Here is a 17,046-nt window from a genome sequence, read left to right on the forward strand (position 1 = left end):
CCTATCTTGAATAGTCTGAAAATGAAACGCTCACCACTTCAGAAGAGAAGTTCCATAAATAGATAAGGAACTTTTAAACATCAGAACTCCAGCCAGCCTGAGACAACCTATCTTGAATAGTCTGAAAACGAAACGCTCACCACTTCAGAAGAGAAGTTCCATAAATAGATAAGGAACTTTTAATCATCAGAACTCCAGCCAGTCTGTTTCCAGCGTTTCGTATTCAGACTATTCAAGATAGGTTGTCTCAGGCTGGCTGAAGTTCTGATGATTAAAACCATAAATAGATCAGAACTTTTCAGACTATTCAAGATAGGTTGTCTCAGGCTGGCTGAAGTTCTGATGATTAAAAGTTCCTTATCTATTTATGGAACTTCTCTTCTGAAGTGGCGAGCGTTTCCTTTTCAGACTATTCAAGATAGGTTGTCTCAGGCTGGCTGAAGTTCTGATGATTAAAAGTTCCTTATCTATTTATGGAACTTCTCTTCTGAAGTGGCGAGCGTTTCCTTTTCAGACTATTCAAGATAGGTTGTCTCAGGCTGGCTGGAGTTCTGATGATTAAAAGTTCCTTATCTATTTATAATCATCAGAACTTCAGCCACAAACCATAACCATACCAGAACAACACCATAAATAGATCAGAACTTTTCAGACTATTCAAGATAGGTTGTCTCAGGCTGGCTGAAGTTCTGATGATTAAAAGTTCCTTATCTATTTATGGAACTTCTCTTCTGAAGTGGCGAGCGTTTCCTTTTCAGACTATTCAAGATAGGTTGTCTCAGGCTGGCTGAAGTTGTGATGATTAAAAGTTCCTTATATAATTATGTAACTTCTCTTCTGAAGTGGCGAGCGTTTCCTTTTCAGACTATTCAAGATAGGTTGTCTCAGGCTGGCTGGAGTTCTGATGATTAAAAGTTCCTTATCTATTTATGGAACTTCTCTTCTGAAGTGGTGAGCGTTTCTTATTCAGACTATTCAAGATAGGTTGTCTCAGGCTGGCTGGAGTTCTGATGATTAAAAGTTCCTTATCTATTTATGGAACTTCTCTTCTGAAGTGGAGAGCGTTTCCTTTTAAGACTATTCAAGATAGGTTGTCTCAGGCTGGCTGAAGTTCTGATGATTAAAAGTTCCTTATCTATTTATGGAACTTCTCTTCTGAAGTGGCGAGTGTTTCGTATTCAGACTATTCAAGATAGGTTGTATCAGGCTCGCTGAAGTTCTGATGATTAAAAGTTCCTTATCTATTTATGGAACTTCTCTTCTGAAGTGGCGAGCGTTTCCTTTTCAGACTATTCAAGATAGGTTGTCTCAGGCTGGCTGAAGTTCTGATGATTAAAAGTTCCTTATCTATTTATGGAACTTCTCTTCTGAAGTGGCGAGTGTTTCCTTTTCAGAATATTCCAGATAGGTTGTCTCAGGCTGGCTGTAGTTCTGATGATTAAAAGTTCCTTATCTATTTATGGAACTTCTCTTCTGAAGTGGAGAGCGTTTCCTTTTCAGACTATTCAAGATAGGTTGTCTCAGGCTGGCTGAAGTTCTGATGATTAAAAGTTCCTTATGTATTTATGGAACTTCTCTTCTGAAGTGGCGAGCGTTTCGTATTCAGACCATTCAAGATAGGTTGTCTCAGGCTGGCTGAAGTTCTGATGATTAAAAGTTCGTGATCTATTTATGGAACTTCTCTTCTGAAGTGGCGAGCGTTTCCTTTTCAGACTATTCAAGATAGGTTGTCTCAGGCTGGCTGAAGTTTTGATGATTAAAAGTTCCTTATCTATTTATGGAACTTCTCTTCTGAAGTGGCGAGCGTTTCCTTTTCAGACTATTCAAGATAGGTTGTCTCAGGCTGGCTGAAGTTCTGATGATTAAAAGTTCCTTATCTATTTATGGAACTTCTCTTCTGAAGTGGCGAGCGTTTCGTATTCAGACTATTCAAGATAGGTTGTCTCAGGCTGGTTGTAGTTCTGATGATTAAAAGTTCCTTATCTATTTATGGAACTTCTCTTCTGAAGTGGCGAGCGTTTCCTATACAGACTATTCAAGATAGGTTGTCTCAGGCTGGCTGAAGTACTGATGATTAAAAGTTCCTTATCTATTTATGGAACTTCTCTTCTGAAGTGGCGAGAGTTTCCTCTTCAGACTATTCAAGATAGGTTGTCTCAGGCTGGCTGTAGTTCTGATGATTAAAAGTTCCTTATCTATTTATGGAACTTCTCTTCTGAAGTGGCGAGCGTTTCGTTTTCAGACCATTCAAGATAGGTTGTCTCAGGCTGGCTGAAGTTCTGATGATTAAAAGTTCGTGATCTATTTATGGAACTTCTCTTCTGAAGTGGCGAGCGTTTCCTTTTCAGACTATTCAAGATAGGTTGTCTCAGGCTGGCTGAAGTTCTGATGATTAAAAGTTCGTTATCTATTTATGGAACTTCTCTTCTGAAGTGGCGAGCGTTTCCTTTTCAGACTATTCAAGATAGGTTGTCTCAGGCTGGCTGAAGTTGTGATGATTAAAAGTTCCTTATCTATTTATGGAACTTCTCTTCTGAAGTGGCGAGCGTTTCCTTTTCAGACTATTCAAGATAGGTTGTCTCAGGCTGGCTGGAGTTCTGATGATTAAAAGTTTCTTATCTATTTATGGAACTTCTCTTCTGAAGTGGTGAGCGTTTCGTTTTCAGACTATTCAAGATAGGTTGTCTCAGGCTGGCTGGAGTTCTGATGATTAAAAGTTCCTTATCTATTTATGGAACTTCTCTTCTGAAGTGGTGAGCGTTTCCTTTTCAGACTATTCAAGATAGCTTGTCTCAGGCTGGCTGAAGTTCTGATGATTAAAAGTTCCTTATCTATTTATGGAACTTCTCTTCTGAAGTGGAGAGAGTTTCCTTTTCAGACTATTCAAGATAGGTTGTCTCAGGCTGGCTGAAGTTCTGATGATTAAAAGTTCCTTATCTATTTATGGAACTTCTCTTCTGAAGTGGCGAGAGTTTCGTTTTCAGACTATTCAAGATAGGTTGTCTCAGGCTGGCTGAAGTTCTGATGATTAAAAGTTCGTGATCTATTTATGGAACTTCTCTTCTGAAGTGGCGAGCGTTTCCTTTTCAGACTATTCAAGATAGGTTGTCTCAGGCTGGCTGAAGTTCTGATGATTAAAAGTTCCTTATCTATTTATGGAACTTCTCTTCTGAAGTGGCGAGTGTTTCGTATTCAGACTATTCAAGATAGGTTGTATCAGGCTCGCTGAAGTTCTGATGATTAAAAGTTCCTTATCTATTTATGGAACTTCTCTTCTGAAGTGGAGAGCGTTTCCTTTTCAGACTATTCAAGATAGGTTGTCTCAGGCTGGCTGAAGTTCTGATGATTAAAAGTTCCTTATCTATTTATGGAACTTCTCTTCTGAAGTGGCGAGCGTTTCGTTTTCAGACTATTCAAGATAGGTTGTCTCAGGCTGGCTGAAGTTCTGATGATTAAAAGTTCCTTATCTATTTATGGAACTTCTCTTCTGAAGTGGCGAGCGTGTCCTTTTCAGACTATTCAAGATAGGTTGTCTCAGGCTGGCTGAAGTTCTGATGATTAAAAGTTCCTTATCTATTTATGGAACTTCTCTTCTGAAGTGGTGAGCGTTTCGTATTCAGACTATTCAAGATAGGTTGTCTCAGGCTGGCTGTAGTTCTGATGATTGAAAGTTCCTTATCTATTTATGGAACTTCTCTTCTGAAGTGGCGAGCGTTTCGTATTCAGACTATTCAAGATAGGTTGTCTAAGGCTGGCTGAAGTTCTGATGATTGAAAGTTCATTATCTATTTATGGAACTTCTCTTCTGAAGTGGCGAGAGTTTCCTTTTCAGACTATTCAAGATAGGTTGTCTCAGGCTGGCTGAAGTTCTGATGATTAAAAGTTCATGATCTATTTATGGAACTTCTCTTATGAAGTGGTGAGAGTTTCGTATTCATACAATTCAAGATAGGTTGTCTCAGGCTGGCTGGAGTTCTGATGATTTAAATTTCATTATAGATTAATGTAACTTCTCTACTTTATTGGAGAGCGTTTCCTTTTACGACTATTCAAGATAGGTTGTCTCAGGCTGGCTGAAGGTCTGATGATTAAAAGTTCCTTATCTATTTATGGAAATTCTCTTCTGAAGTGGCGAGTGTTTCCTTTTCAGACTATTCAAGATAGGTTGTCTCAGGCTGGCTAAAGTTCTGATGATTAAAAGTTCCTTATCTATTTATGGAACTTCTCTTCTGAAGTGGCGAGCGTTTCGTATTCAGACTATTCAAGATAGGTTGTCTCAGGCTGGCTGAAGTTCTGATGATTAAAAGTTCGTCATCAGAACTTCTGAAAAAAGAAAGTCTGAAAAAAGAAAAAAGAACGTCAGAAAGTCTGAAAAGGAAACGCTCGCCACTTCAGAAGAGAAGTTCCATAAATAGATCACGAACTTTTAATCATCAGAACTTCAGCCAGCCTGAGACAACCTATCTTGAATAGTCTGAATACGAAACTCTCGCCACTTCAGAAGAGAAGTTCCATAAATAGATAAGGAACTTTTAATCATCAGAACTTCAGCCAGCCTGAGACAACCTATCTTGAATAGTCTGAAAAGGAAACTCTCGCCACTTCAGAAGAGAAGTTCCATAAATAGATAATGAACTTTTAATCATCAGAACTTCAGCCAGCCTGAGACAACCTATCTTGAATAGTCTGAAAAGGAAACGCTCACCACTTCAGAAGAGAAGTTCCATAAATAGATAAGGAACTTTTAAACATCAGAACTCCAGCCAGCCTGAGACAACCTATCTTGAATAGTCTGAATACGAAACCCTCCCCACTTCAGAAGAGAAGTTCCATAAATAGATAAGGAACTTTTAATCATCAGAACTCCAGCCAGACTGAGACAACCTATCTTGAATAGTCTGAAAAGGAAACGCTCGCCACTTCAGAAGAGAAGTTCCATAAATAGATAAGGAACTTTTAATCATCAGAACTTCAGCCAGCCTGAGACAACCTATCTTGAATAGTCTGAAAAGGAAACACTCGCCACTTCAGAAGAGAAGTTCCATAAATAGATAAGGAACTTTTAATCATCAGAACTTCAGCCAGCCTGAGACAACCTATCTTGAATATTCTGAAAAGGAAACGCTCACCACTTCAGAAGAGAAGTTCCATAAATAGATAAGGAACTTTTAATCATCAGAACTCCAGCCAGCCTGAGACAACCTATCTTGAATAGTCTGAAAAGGAAACGCTCACCACTTCAGAAGAGAAGTTCCATAAATAGATCACGAACTTTTAATCATCAGAACTTCAGCCAGCCTGAGACAACCTATCTTGAATAGTCTGAATACGAAACACTCACCACTTCAGAAGAGAAGTTCCATAAATAGATAAGGAACTTTTAATCATCAGAACTTCAGCCAGCCTGAGACAACCTATCTTGAATAGTCTGAAAAGGAAACTCTCGCCTCTTCAGAAGAGAAGTTCCATAAATAGATTAGGAACTTTTAATCATCAGAACTTCAGCCAGCCTGAGACAACCTATCTTGAATAGTCCGAAAAGGAAACGCTCGCCACTTCAGAAGAGAAGTTCCATAAATAGATAAGGAACTTTTAATCATCAGAACTTCAGCCAGCCTGAGACAACCTATGACAGAACTTCAGCCAGCCTGAGAAAACCTATGACAGAACTTCAGCCAGCCTGAGCGTTATCTTGAATAGTCTGAATACGAAACGCTCGCCACTTCAGAAGGGAAGTTCCATAAATAGATAAGGAACTTTTAATCATCAGAACTTCAGCCAGCCTGAGACAACCTATCTTGAATAGTCTGAAAAGGAAACTCTCGCCACTTCAGAAGAGAAGTTCCATAAATAGATAAGGAACTTTTAATCATCAGAACTTCAGCCAGCCTGAGACAACCTATCTTGAATAGTCTGAAAAGGAAACGCTCACCACTTCAGAAGAGAAGTTCCATAAATAGATAAGGAACTTTTAATCATCATAACTACAGCCAGCCTGAGACAACCTATCTTGAATAGTCTGAAAACGAAACACTCACCACTTCAGAAGAGAAGTTCCATAAATAGATAAGAAACTTTTAATCATCAGAACTCCAGCCAGCCTGAGACAACCTATCTTGAATAGTCTGAAAAGGAAACGCTCGCCACTTCAGAAGAGAAGTTCCATAAATAGATAAGGAACTTTTAATCATCAGAACTTCAGCCAGCCTGAGACAACCTATCTTGAATATTCTGAAAAGGAAACGCTCGCCACTTCAGAAGAGAAGTTCCATAAATAGATAAGGAACTTTTAATCATCAGAACTTCAGCCAGCCTGAGACAACCTATCTTGAATAGTCTGAAAAGGAAACGCTCGCCACTTCAGAAGAGAAGTTCCATAAATAGATAAGGAACTTTTAATCATCATAACTTCAGCCAGCCTGAGACAACCTATCTTGAATAGTCTGAAAAGGAAACGCTCGCCACTTCAGAAGAGAAGTTCCATAAATAGATCACGAACTTTTAATCATCAGAACTTCAGCCAGCCTGAGACAACCTATCTTGAATAGTCTGAATACGCAACGCTGGAAACAGACTGGCTGGAGTTCTGATGATTAAAAGTTCCTTATCTATTTATGGAACTTCTCTTCTGAAGTGGTGAGTGTTTCGTATTCAGACTATTCAAGATAGGTTGTCTCAGGCTGGATGTAGTTCTGATGATTAAAAGTTCCTTATCTATTTATGGAACTTCTCTTCTGAAGTGGAGAGCGTTTCCTTTTCAGACTATTCAAGATAGGTTGTCTCAGGCTGGCTGAAGTTCTGATGATTAAAAGTTCCTTATCTATTTATGGAACTTCTCTTCTGAAGTGGCGAGAGTTTCCTATTCAGACTCTTCAAGATAGGTTGTCTCAGGCTGGCTGGAGTTCTGATGATTAAAAGTTCCTTATCTATTTATGGAACTTCTCTTCTGAAGTGGTGAGCGTTTCCTTTTCAGACTATTCAAGATAGGTTGTCTCAGGCTGGCTGAAGTTCTGATGATTAAAAGTTCCTAATCTATTTATGGAACTTCTCTTCTGAAGTGGCTAGCGTTTCCTTTTCAGACTATTCAAGATAGGTTGTCTCAGGCTGGCTGGAGTTCTGATGATTAAAAGTTCCTTATCTATTTATGGAACTTCTCTTCTGAAGTGGTGAGTGTTTCGTATTCAGACTATTCAAGATAGGTTGTCTCAGGCTGGCTGTAGTTCTGATGATTAAAAGTTCCTTATCTATTTATGGAACTTCTCTTCTGAAGTGGTGAGCGTTTCCTTTTCAGACTATTCCAGATAGGTTGTCTCAGGCTGGCTGTAGTTCTGATGATTAAAAGTTCCTTATCTATTTATGGAACTTCTCTTCTGAAGTGGAGAGTGTTTCGTTTTCAGACTATTCAAGATAGGTTGTCTCAGGCTGGCTGTAGTTCTGATGATTAAAAGTTCCTTATCTATTTATGGAACTTCTCTTCTGAAGTGGCGAGCGTTTCCTATTCAGACTATTCAAGATAGGTTGTCTCAGGCTGGCTGAAGTTCTGATGATTAAAAGTTCCTTATCTATTTATGGAACTTCTCTTCTGAAGTGGCGAGCGTTTCCTTTTCAGACTATTCAAAATAGGTTGTCTCAGGCTGGCTGGAGTTCTGATGATTAAAAGTTCCTTATCTATTTATGGAACCTCTCTTCTGAAGTGGCGAGCGTTTCCTTTTCAGACTATTCAAGATAGGTTGTCTCAGGCTGGCTGAAGTTCTGATGATTAAAAGGTCCTTATCTATTTATGGAACTTCTCTTCTGAAGTGGCGAGTGTTTCCTTTTCAGACTATTCAAGATAGGTTGTCTCAGGCTGGCTGAAGTTCTGATGATTAAAAGTTCCTTATCTATTTATGGAACTTCTCTTCTGAAGTGGCGAGCGTTTCCTATTCAGACTATTCAAGATAGGTTGTCTCAGGCTGGCTGAAGTTCTGATGATAAACAGTTCCTTATCTATTTATGGAACTTCTCTTCTGAAGTGGCGAGCGTTTCGTATTCAGACTATTCAAGATAGGTTGTCTCAGGCTGGTTGGAGTTCTGATGATTAAAAGTTCCTTAGCTATTTATTGAACTTCTCTTCTGAAGTGGCGAGAGTTTCCTTTTCAGACTATTCAAGATAGGTTGTCTCAGGCTGGCTGACGTTCTGATGATTAAAAGTTCCTTATCTATTTATGGAACTTCTCTTCTGAAGTGGCGAGCGTTTCGTTTTCAGACTATTCAAGATAGGTTGTCTCAGGCTGGCTGAAGTCCTGATGATTAAAAGTTCCTTATCTATTTATGGAACTTCTCTTCTGAAGTGGCGAGAGTTTCCTCTTCAGACTATTCAAGATAGGTTGTCTCAGGCTGGCTGAAGTTCTGATGATTAAAAGTTCCTGATCTATTTATGGAACTTCTCTTCTGAAGTGGCGAGCGTTTCGTATTCAGACCATTCAAGAGAGGTTGTCTCAGGCTGGCTGAAGTTCTGATGATTAAAAGTTCGTGATCTATATATGGAACTTCTCTTCTGAAGTGGCGAGCGTTTCCTTTTCAGACTATTCAAGATAGGTTGTCTCTGGCTGGCTGAAGTTATGATGATTAAAAGTTCCTTATCTATTTATGGAACTTCTCTTCTGAAGTGGCGAGCGTTTCCTTTTCAGACTATTCAAGATAGGTTGTCTCAGGCTGGCTGAAGTTCTGATGATTAAAAGTTCCTTATCTATTTATGGAACTTCTCTTCTGAAGAGGCGAGCGTTTCCTTTTCAGACTATTCAAGATAGGTTGTCTCAGGCTGGCTGTAGTTCTGATGATTAAAAGTTTCTTCTCTATTTATTGAACTTCTCATCTGAAGTGGTGAGCGTGTCGTATTCATACTATTCAAGATAGGTTGTCTCAGGCTGGCTGGAGTTCTGATGATTAAAAGTTCCTTATCTATTTATGGAACTTCTCTTCTGAAGTGGTGAGCGTTTCCTTTTCAGACTATTCAAGATAGCTTGTCTCAGGCTTGCTGAAGTTCTGATGATTAAAAGTTCCTTATCTATTTATGGAACTTCTCTTCTGAAGTGGCGAGAGTTTCCTTTTCAGACTATTCAAGATAGGTTGTCTCAGGCTGGCTGAAGTTCTGATGATTAAAAGTTCCTTATCTAAATATGTAACTTCTCTTCTGAAGTTGCGAGCGTTTCGTATTCAGACTATTCAAGATAGGTTGTCTCAGGCTGGCTGAAGTTCTGATGATTAAAAGTTCGTGATCTATTTATGGAACTTCTCTTCTGAAGTGGCGAGCGTTTCCTTTTCAGACTATTCAAGATAGGTTGTCTCAGGCTGGCTGAAGTTCTGATGATTAAAAGTTCCTTATCTATTTATGGAACTTCTCTTCTGAAGTGGCGAGTGTTTCGTATTCAGACTATTCAAGATAGGTTGTATCAGGCTCGCTGAAGTTCTGATGATTAAAAGTTCGTTATCTATTTATGGAACTTCTCTTCTGAAGTGGCGAGCGTTTCCTTTTCAGACTATTCAAGATAGGTTGTCTCAGGCTGGCTGAAGTTTTGATGATTAAAAGTTCCTTATCTATTTATGGAACTTCTCTTCTGAAGTGGCGAGCGTTTCCTTTTCAGACTATTCAAGATAGGTTGTCTCAGGCTGGCTGAAGTTCTGATGATTAAAAGTTCCTTATCTATTTATGGAACTTCTCTTCTGAAGTGGCGAGCGTTTCCTTTTCAGACTATTCAAGATAGGTTGTCTCAGGCTGGCTGGAGTTCTGATGATTAAAAGTTCCTTATCTATTTATGGAACTTCTCTTCTGAAGTGGTGAGAGTTTCGTATTCAGACTATTCAAGATAGGTTGTCTCAGGCTGGCTGAAGTTCTGATGATTAAAAGTTCATTATCTATTTATGGAACTTCTCTTCTGAAGTGGAGAGCGTTTCGTATTCAGACTATTCAAGATAGGTTGTCTCAGGCTGGCTGAAGTTCTGATGATTCAAAGTTCCTTATCTATTTATGGAACTTCTCTTCTGAAGTGGCGAGCGTTTCCTTTTCAGACTATTCAAGATAGGTTGTCTCAGGCTGGCTGAAGTTCTGATGATTAAAAGTTCCTTATCTATTTATGGAACTTCTCTTCTGAAGTGGGGAGAGTTTCGTATTCAGACTATTCAAGATAGGTTGTCTCAGGCTGGCTGTAGTTCTGATGATTAAAAGTTCATTATCTATTTATGGAACTTCTCTTCTGAAGTGGTGAGCGTTTCCTTTTCAGACTATTCAAGATAGGTTGTCTCAGGCTGGCTGGAGTTCTGATGATTAAAAGTTCCTTATCTATTTATGGAACTTCTCTTCTGAAGTGGCGAGCGTTTCCTTTTCAGACTATTCAAGATAGGTTGTCTCAGGCTGGCTGAAGTTCTGATGATTAAAAGTTCCTTATCTATTTATGGAACTTCTCTTCTGAAGTGGCGAGCGTTTCCTTTTCAGACTATTCAAGATAGGTTGTCTCAGGCTGGCTGAAGTCCTGATGATTAAAAGTTCCTTATCTATTTATGGAACTTCTCTTCTGAAGTGGCGAGAGTTTCCTCTTCAGACTATTCAAGATAGGTTGTCTCAGGCTGGCTGAAGTTCTGATGATTAAAAGTTCATTATCTATTTATGGAACTTCTCTTCTGAAGTGGCGAGCGTTTCGTATTCAGACTATTCAAGATAGGTTGTCTCAGGCTGGCTGAAGTTCTGATGATTAAAAGTTCGTGATCTATTTATGGAACTTCTCTTCTGAAGTGGCGAGCGTTTCCTTTTCAGACTATTCAAGATAGGTTGTCTCAGGCTGGCTGAAGTTCTGATGATTAAAAGTTCCTTATCTATTTATGGAACTTCTCTTCTGAAGTGGCGAGCGTTTCGTAGTCATACTATTCCATATAGGTTGTCTCTGGCTGGCTGGAGTTCTGATGATTAAAAGTTCCTTATCTATTTATGGAACTTCTCTTCTGAAGTGGCGAGCGTTTCCTTTTCAGACTATTCAAGATAGGTTGTCTCAGGCTGGCTGGAGTTCTGATGATTAAAAGTTCCTTATCTATTTATGGACCTTCTCTTCTGAAGTGGGGAGTGTTTCGTATTCAGACTATTCAAGATAGGTTGTCTCAGGCTGGCTGTAGTTCTGATGATTAAAAGTTCCTTATCTATTTATGGAACTTCTCTTCTGAAGTGGTGAGCGTTTCCTTTTCAGACTATTCAAGATAGCTTGTCTCAGGCTGGCTGTAGTTCTGATGATTAAAAGTTCCTTATCTATTTATGGAACTTCTCTTCTGAAGTGGCGAGAGTTTCCTTTTCAGACTATTCAAGATAGGTTGTCTCAGGCTGGCTGAAGTTCTGTTGATTAAAAGTTCCTTATCTATTTATGGAACTTCTCTTCTGAAGTGGCGAGTGTTTCGTATTCAGACTATTCAAGATAGGTTGTATCATGCTCGCTGAAGTTCTGATGATTAAAAGTTCCTTATCTATTTATGGAACTTCTCTTCTGAAGTGGCGAGCGTTTCCTTTTCAGACTATTCAAGATAGGTTGTCTCAGGCTGGCTGAAGTTTTGATGATTAAAAGTTCCTTATCTATTTATGGAACTTCTCTTCTGAAGTGGCGAGCGTTTCCTTTTCAGACTATTCAAGATAGGTTGTCTCAGGCTGGCTGAAGTTCTGATGATTAAAAGTTCCTTATCTATTTATGGAACTTCTCTTCTGAAGTGGCGAGCGTGTCCTTTTCAGACTATTCAAGATAGGTTGTCTCAGGCTGGCTGAAGTTCTGATGATTAAAAGTTCCTTATCTATTTATGGAACTTCTCTTCTGAAGTGGCGAGCGTTTCGTATTCAGACTATTCAAGATAGGTTGTCTCAGGCTGGCTGAAGTTCTGATGATTAAAAGTTCCTTATCTATTTATGGAACTTCTCTTCTGAAGTGGCGAGTGTTTCGTATTCAGACTATTCAAGATAGGTTGTCTCAGGCTGGCTGAAGTTCTGATGATTAAAAGTTCCTTATCTATTTATGGAACTTCTCTTCTGAAGTGGCGAGCGTTTCCTTTTCAGACTATTCAAGATAGGTTGTCTCAGGCTGGCTGAAGTTCTGATGATTAAAAGTTCATTATCTATTTATGGAACTTCTCTTCTGAAGTGGGGAGAGTTTCGTTTTCAGACTATTCAAGATAGGTTGTCTCAGGCTGGCTGTAGTTCTGATGATTAAAAGTTCATTATCTATTTATGGAACTTCTCTTCTGAAGTGGAGAGCGTTTCCTTTTCAGACTATTCAAGATAGGTTGTCTCAGGCTGGCTGTAGTTCTGATGATTAAAAGTTCCTTATCTATTTATGGAACTTCTCTTCTGAAGTGGCGAGAGTTTCGTTTTCAGACTATTCAAGATAGGTTGTCTCAGGCTGGCTAAAGTTCTGATGATTAAAAGTTCCTTATCTATTTATGGAACTTCTCTTCTGAAGTGGCGAGCGTTTCGTATTCAGACTATTCAAGATTGGTTGTCTCAGGCTGGCTGAAGTTCTGATTATTAAAAGTTCGACATCAGAAATTCTGAAAAAACAAAGTCTGAAAAAATAAAAAAGAACGTCAGAAAGTCTTAAAAGGAACCGCTCGCCACTTCAGAAGAGAAGTTCCATAAATAGATCACGAACTTTTAATCATCAGAACTTCAGCCAGCCTGAGACAACCTATCTTGAATAGTCTGAATACGAAACGCTCGCCACTTCAGAAGAGAAGTTCCATAAATAGATAAGGAACTTTTAATCATCAGAACTCAGCCAGCCTGAGACAACCTATCTTGAATAGTCTGAAAAGGAAACGCTCACCACTTCAGAAGAGAAGTTCCATAAATAGATAAGGAACTTTTAATCATCAGAACTCCAGCCAGCCTGAGACAACCTATCTTGAATAGTCTGAATACGAAACGCTCACCACTTCAGAAGAGAAGTTCCATAAATAGATAAGAAACTTTTAATCATCAGAACTCCAGCCAGTCTGTTTCCAGCGTTTCGTATTCAGACTATTCAAGATAGGTTGTCTCAGGCTGGCTGAAGTTCTGATGATTAAAACAATAAATAGATCAGAACTTTTCAGACTATTCAAGATAGGTTGTCTCAGGCTGGCTGAAGTTCTGATGATTAAAAGTTACTTATCTATTTATGGAACTTCTCTTCTGAAGTGGCGAGCGTTTCCTTTTCAGACTATTCAAGATAGGTTGTCTCAGGCTGGCTGAAGTTCTGATGATTAAAAGTTCCTTATCTATTTATGGAACTTCTCTTCTGAAGTGGCGAGCGTTTCCTTTTCAGACTATTCAAGATAGGTTGTCTCAGGCTGGCTGTAGTTCTGATGATTAAAAGTTCCTTATCTATTTATAATCATAAGAACTTCAGCCACAAACCATAACCATACCAGAACAAAACCATAAATAGATCAGAACTTTTCAGACTATTCAAGATAGGTTGTCTCAGGCTGGCTGAAGTTCTGATGATTAAAAGTTCCTTATCTATTTATGGAACTTCTCTTCTGAAGTGGCGAGCGTTTCCTTTTCAGACTATTCAAGATAGGTTGTCTCAGGCTGGCTGTAGTTCTGATGATTAAAAGTTCCTTATCTATTTATGGAACTTCTCTTCTGAAGTGGCGAGAGTTTCCTTTTCAGACTATTCAAGATAGGTTGTCTCAGGCTGGCTGGAGTTCTGATGATTAAAAGTTCCTTATCTATTTATGGAACTTCTCTTCTGAAGTGGAGAGAGTTTCCTATTCAGACTATTCAAGATAGGTTGTCTCAGGCTGGCTGGAGTTCTGATGATTAAAAGTTCCTTATCTATTTATGGAACTTCTCTTCTGAAGTGGAGAGCGTTTCCTTTTCAGACTATTCAAGATAGGTTGTCTCAGGCTGGCTGAAGTTCTGATGATTAAAAGTTCCTTATCTATTTATGGAACTTCTCTTCTGAAGTGGCGAGGGTTTCGTATTCAGACTATTCAAGATAGGTTGTATCAGGCTCGCTGAAGTTCTGATGATTAAAAGTTCCTTATCTATTTATGGAACTTCTCTTCTGAAGTGGCGAGCGTTTCCTTTTCAGACTATTCAAGATAGGTTGTCTCAGGCTGGCTGAAGTTCTGATGATTAAAAGTTCCTTATCTATTTATGGAACTTCTCTTCTGAAGTGGCGAGCGTTTCCTTTTCAGACTATTCAAGATAGGTTGTCTCAGGCTGGCTGAAGTTCTGATGATTAAAAGTTCCTTATCTATTTATGGAACTTCTCTTCTGAAGAGGCGAGCGTTTCCTTTTCAGACTATTCAAGATAGGTTGTCTCAGGCTGGCTGAAGTTCTGATGATTAAAAGTTCCTTATTTATTTATGGAACTTCTCTTCTGAAGTGGCGAGCGTTTCGTATTCAGACCATTCAAGATAGGTTGTCTCAGGCTGGCTGAAGTTCTGATGATTAAAAGTTCGTTATCTATTTATGGAACTTCTCTTCTGAAGTGGCGAGCGTTTCCTTTTCAGACTATTCAAGATAGGTTGTCTCAGGCTGGCTGAAGTTTTGATGATTAAAAGTTCCTTATCTATTTATGGAACTTCTCTTCTGAAGTGGCGAGCGTTTCCTTTTCAGACTATTCAAGATAGGTTGTCTCAGGCTGGCTGAAGTTCTGATGATTATAAGTTACTTATCTATTTATGGAACTTCTCTTCTGAAGTGGCGAGCGTTTCGTATTCAGACTATTCAAGATAGGTTGTCTCAGGCTGGTTGGAGTTCTGATGATTAAAAGTTCCTTATCTATTTATGGAACTTCTCTTCTGAAGTGGCGAGCGTTTCCTTTTCAGACTATTCAAGATAGGTTGTCTCAGGCTGGCTGAAGTCCTGATGATTAAAAGTTCCTTATCTATTTATGGAACTTCTCTTCTGAAGTGGCGAGAGTTTCCTCTTCAGACTATTCAAGATAGGTTGTCTCAGGCTGGCTGAAGTTCTGATGATTAAAAGTTCCTTATCTATTTATGGAACTTCTCTTCTGAAGTGGCGAGCGTTTCGTATTCAGACCATTCAAGATAGGTTGTCTCAGGCTGGCTGAAGTTCTGATGATTAAAAGTTCGTGATCTATTTATGGAACTTCTCTTCTGAAGTGGCGAGCGTTTCCTATTCAGACTATTCAAGATAGGTTGTCTCAGGCTGGCTGTAGTTCTGATGATTAAAAGTTCCTTATCTATTTATGGAACTTCTCTTCTGAAGTGGCGAGTGTTTCCTTTTCAGACTATTCAAGATAGGTTGTCTCAGGCTGGCAGAAGTTCTGATGATTAAAAGTTCCTTATCTATTTATGGAACTTCTCTTCTGAAGAGGCGAGCGTTTCCTTTTCAGACTATTCAAAATAGGTTGTCTCAGGCTGGCTGGAGTTCTGATGATTAAAAGTTTCTTATCTATTTATGGAACTTCTCTTATGAAGTGGTGAGTGTTTCGTATTCAGACTATTCAAGATAGGTTGTCTCAGGCTGGCTGGAGTTCTGATGATTAAAAGTTCCTTATCTATTTATGGAACTTCTCTTCTGAAGTGGAGAGCGTTTCATTTTCAGACTATTCAAGATAGCTTGTCTCAGGCTGGCTGAAGTTCTGATGATTAAAAGTTCCTTATCTATTTATGGAACTTCTCTTCTGAAGTGGCGAGAGTTTCCTTTTCAGACTATACAAGATAGGTTGTCTCAGGCTGGCTGAAGTTCTGATGATTAAAAGTTACTTATCTATTTATGGAACTTCTCTTCTGAAGTGGCGAGCGTTTCCTATTCAGACTATTCAAGATAGGTTGTCTCAGGCTGGCTGAAGTTCTGATGATTAAAAGTTCGTTATCTATTTATGGAACTTCTCTTCTGAAGTGGCGAGCGTTTCCTTTTCAGACTATTCAAGATAGGTTGTCTCAGGCTGGCTGAAGTTATGATGATTAAAAGTTCCTTATCTATTTATGGAACTTCTCTTCTGAAGTGGCGAGTGTTTCGTATTCAGACTATTCAAGATAGGTTGTATCAGGCTCGCTGAAGTTCTGATGATTAAAAGTTCCTTATCTATTTATGGAACTTCTCTTCTGAAGTGGCGAGCGTTTCCTTTTCAGACTATTCAAGATAGGTTGTCTCAGGCTGGCTGAAGTTTTGATGATTAAAAGTTCCTTATCTATTTATGGAACTTCTCTTCTGAAGTGGCGAGCGTTTCCTTTTCAGACTATTCAAGATAGGTTGTCTCAGGCTGGCTGAAGTTCTGATGATTAAAAGTTCCTTATCTATTTATGGAACTTCTCGTCTGAAGTGGCGAGCGTTTCCTTTTCAGACTATTCAAGATAGGTTGTCTCAGGCTGGCTGAAGTTCTGATGATTAAAAGTTCCTTATCTATTTATGGAACTTCTCTTCTGAAGTGGCGAGCGTTTCGTATTAAGACTATTCAAGATAGGTTGTCTCAGGCTGGCTGAAGTTCTGATGATTAAAAGTTCCTTATCTATTTATGGAACTTCTCTTCTGAAGTGGCGAGCGTTTCGTATTCAGACTATTCAAGATAGGTTGTCTCAGGCTGGCTGAAGTTCTGATGATTGAAAGTTCCTTATCTATTTATGGAACTTCTCTTCTGAAGTGGCGAGCGTTTCCTTTTCAGACTATTCAAGATAGGTTGTCTCAGGCTGGCTGAAGTTCTGATGATTAAAAGTTCCTTATCTATTTATGGAACTTCTCTTCTGAAGTGGTGAGTGTTTCGTATTCAGACTATTCAAGATAGGTTGTCTCAGGCTGGCTGTAGTTCTGATGATTAAAAGTTCATTATCTATTTATGGAACTTCTCTTCTGAAGTGGAGAGCGTTTCCTTTTCAGACTATTCAAGATAGGTTGTCTCAGGCTGGCTGAAGTTCTGATGATTAAAAGTTCCTTATCTATTTATGGAACTTCTCTTCTGAAGTGGCGAGAGTTTCCTTTTCAGACTATTCAAGATAGGTTGTCTCAGGCTGGCTAAAGTTCTGATGATTAAAAGTTCCTTATCTATTTATGGAACTTCTCTTCTGAAGTGGCGAGCGTTTCGTATT

General features: G+C 39.0%; 1 protein-coding gene across 1 annotated transcript in view; it reads left to right on the top strand.

Annotated features, from left to right (window-relative positions):
* The window catches only part of Mi-2 (chromodomain-helicase-DNA-binding protein Mi-2 homolog), a 155,925-nt gene that overhangs the window by 79,502 nt on the left and 59,377 nt on the right, over nt 1-17,046 (top strand). The gene's annotated exons all lie outside the window — the stretch shown is intronic.

The sequence above is a fragment of the Artemia sp. Qi Xiang Cuo genome, chromosome 8 (genome assembly GCF_049724085.1).
Source record: "Artemia sp. Qi Xiang Cuo chromosome 8, ASM4972408v1, whole genome shotgun sequence".
NCBI classification, from domain to species: Eukaryota; Metazoa; Arthropoda; class Branchiopoda; order Anostraca; family Artemiidae; genus Artemia; species Artemia sp. Qi Xiang Cuo.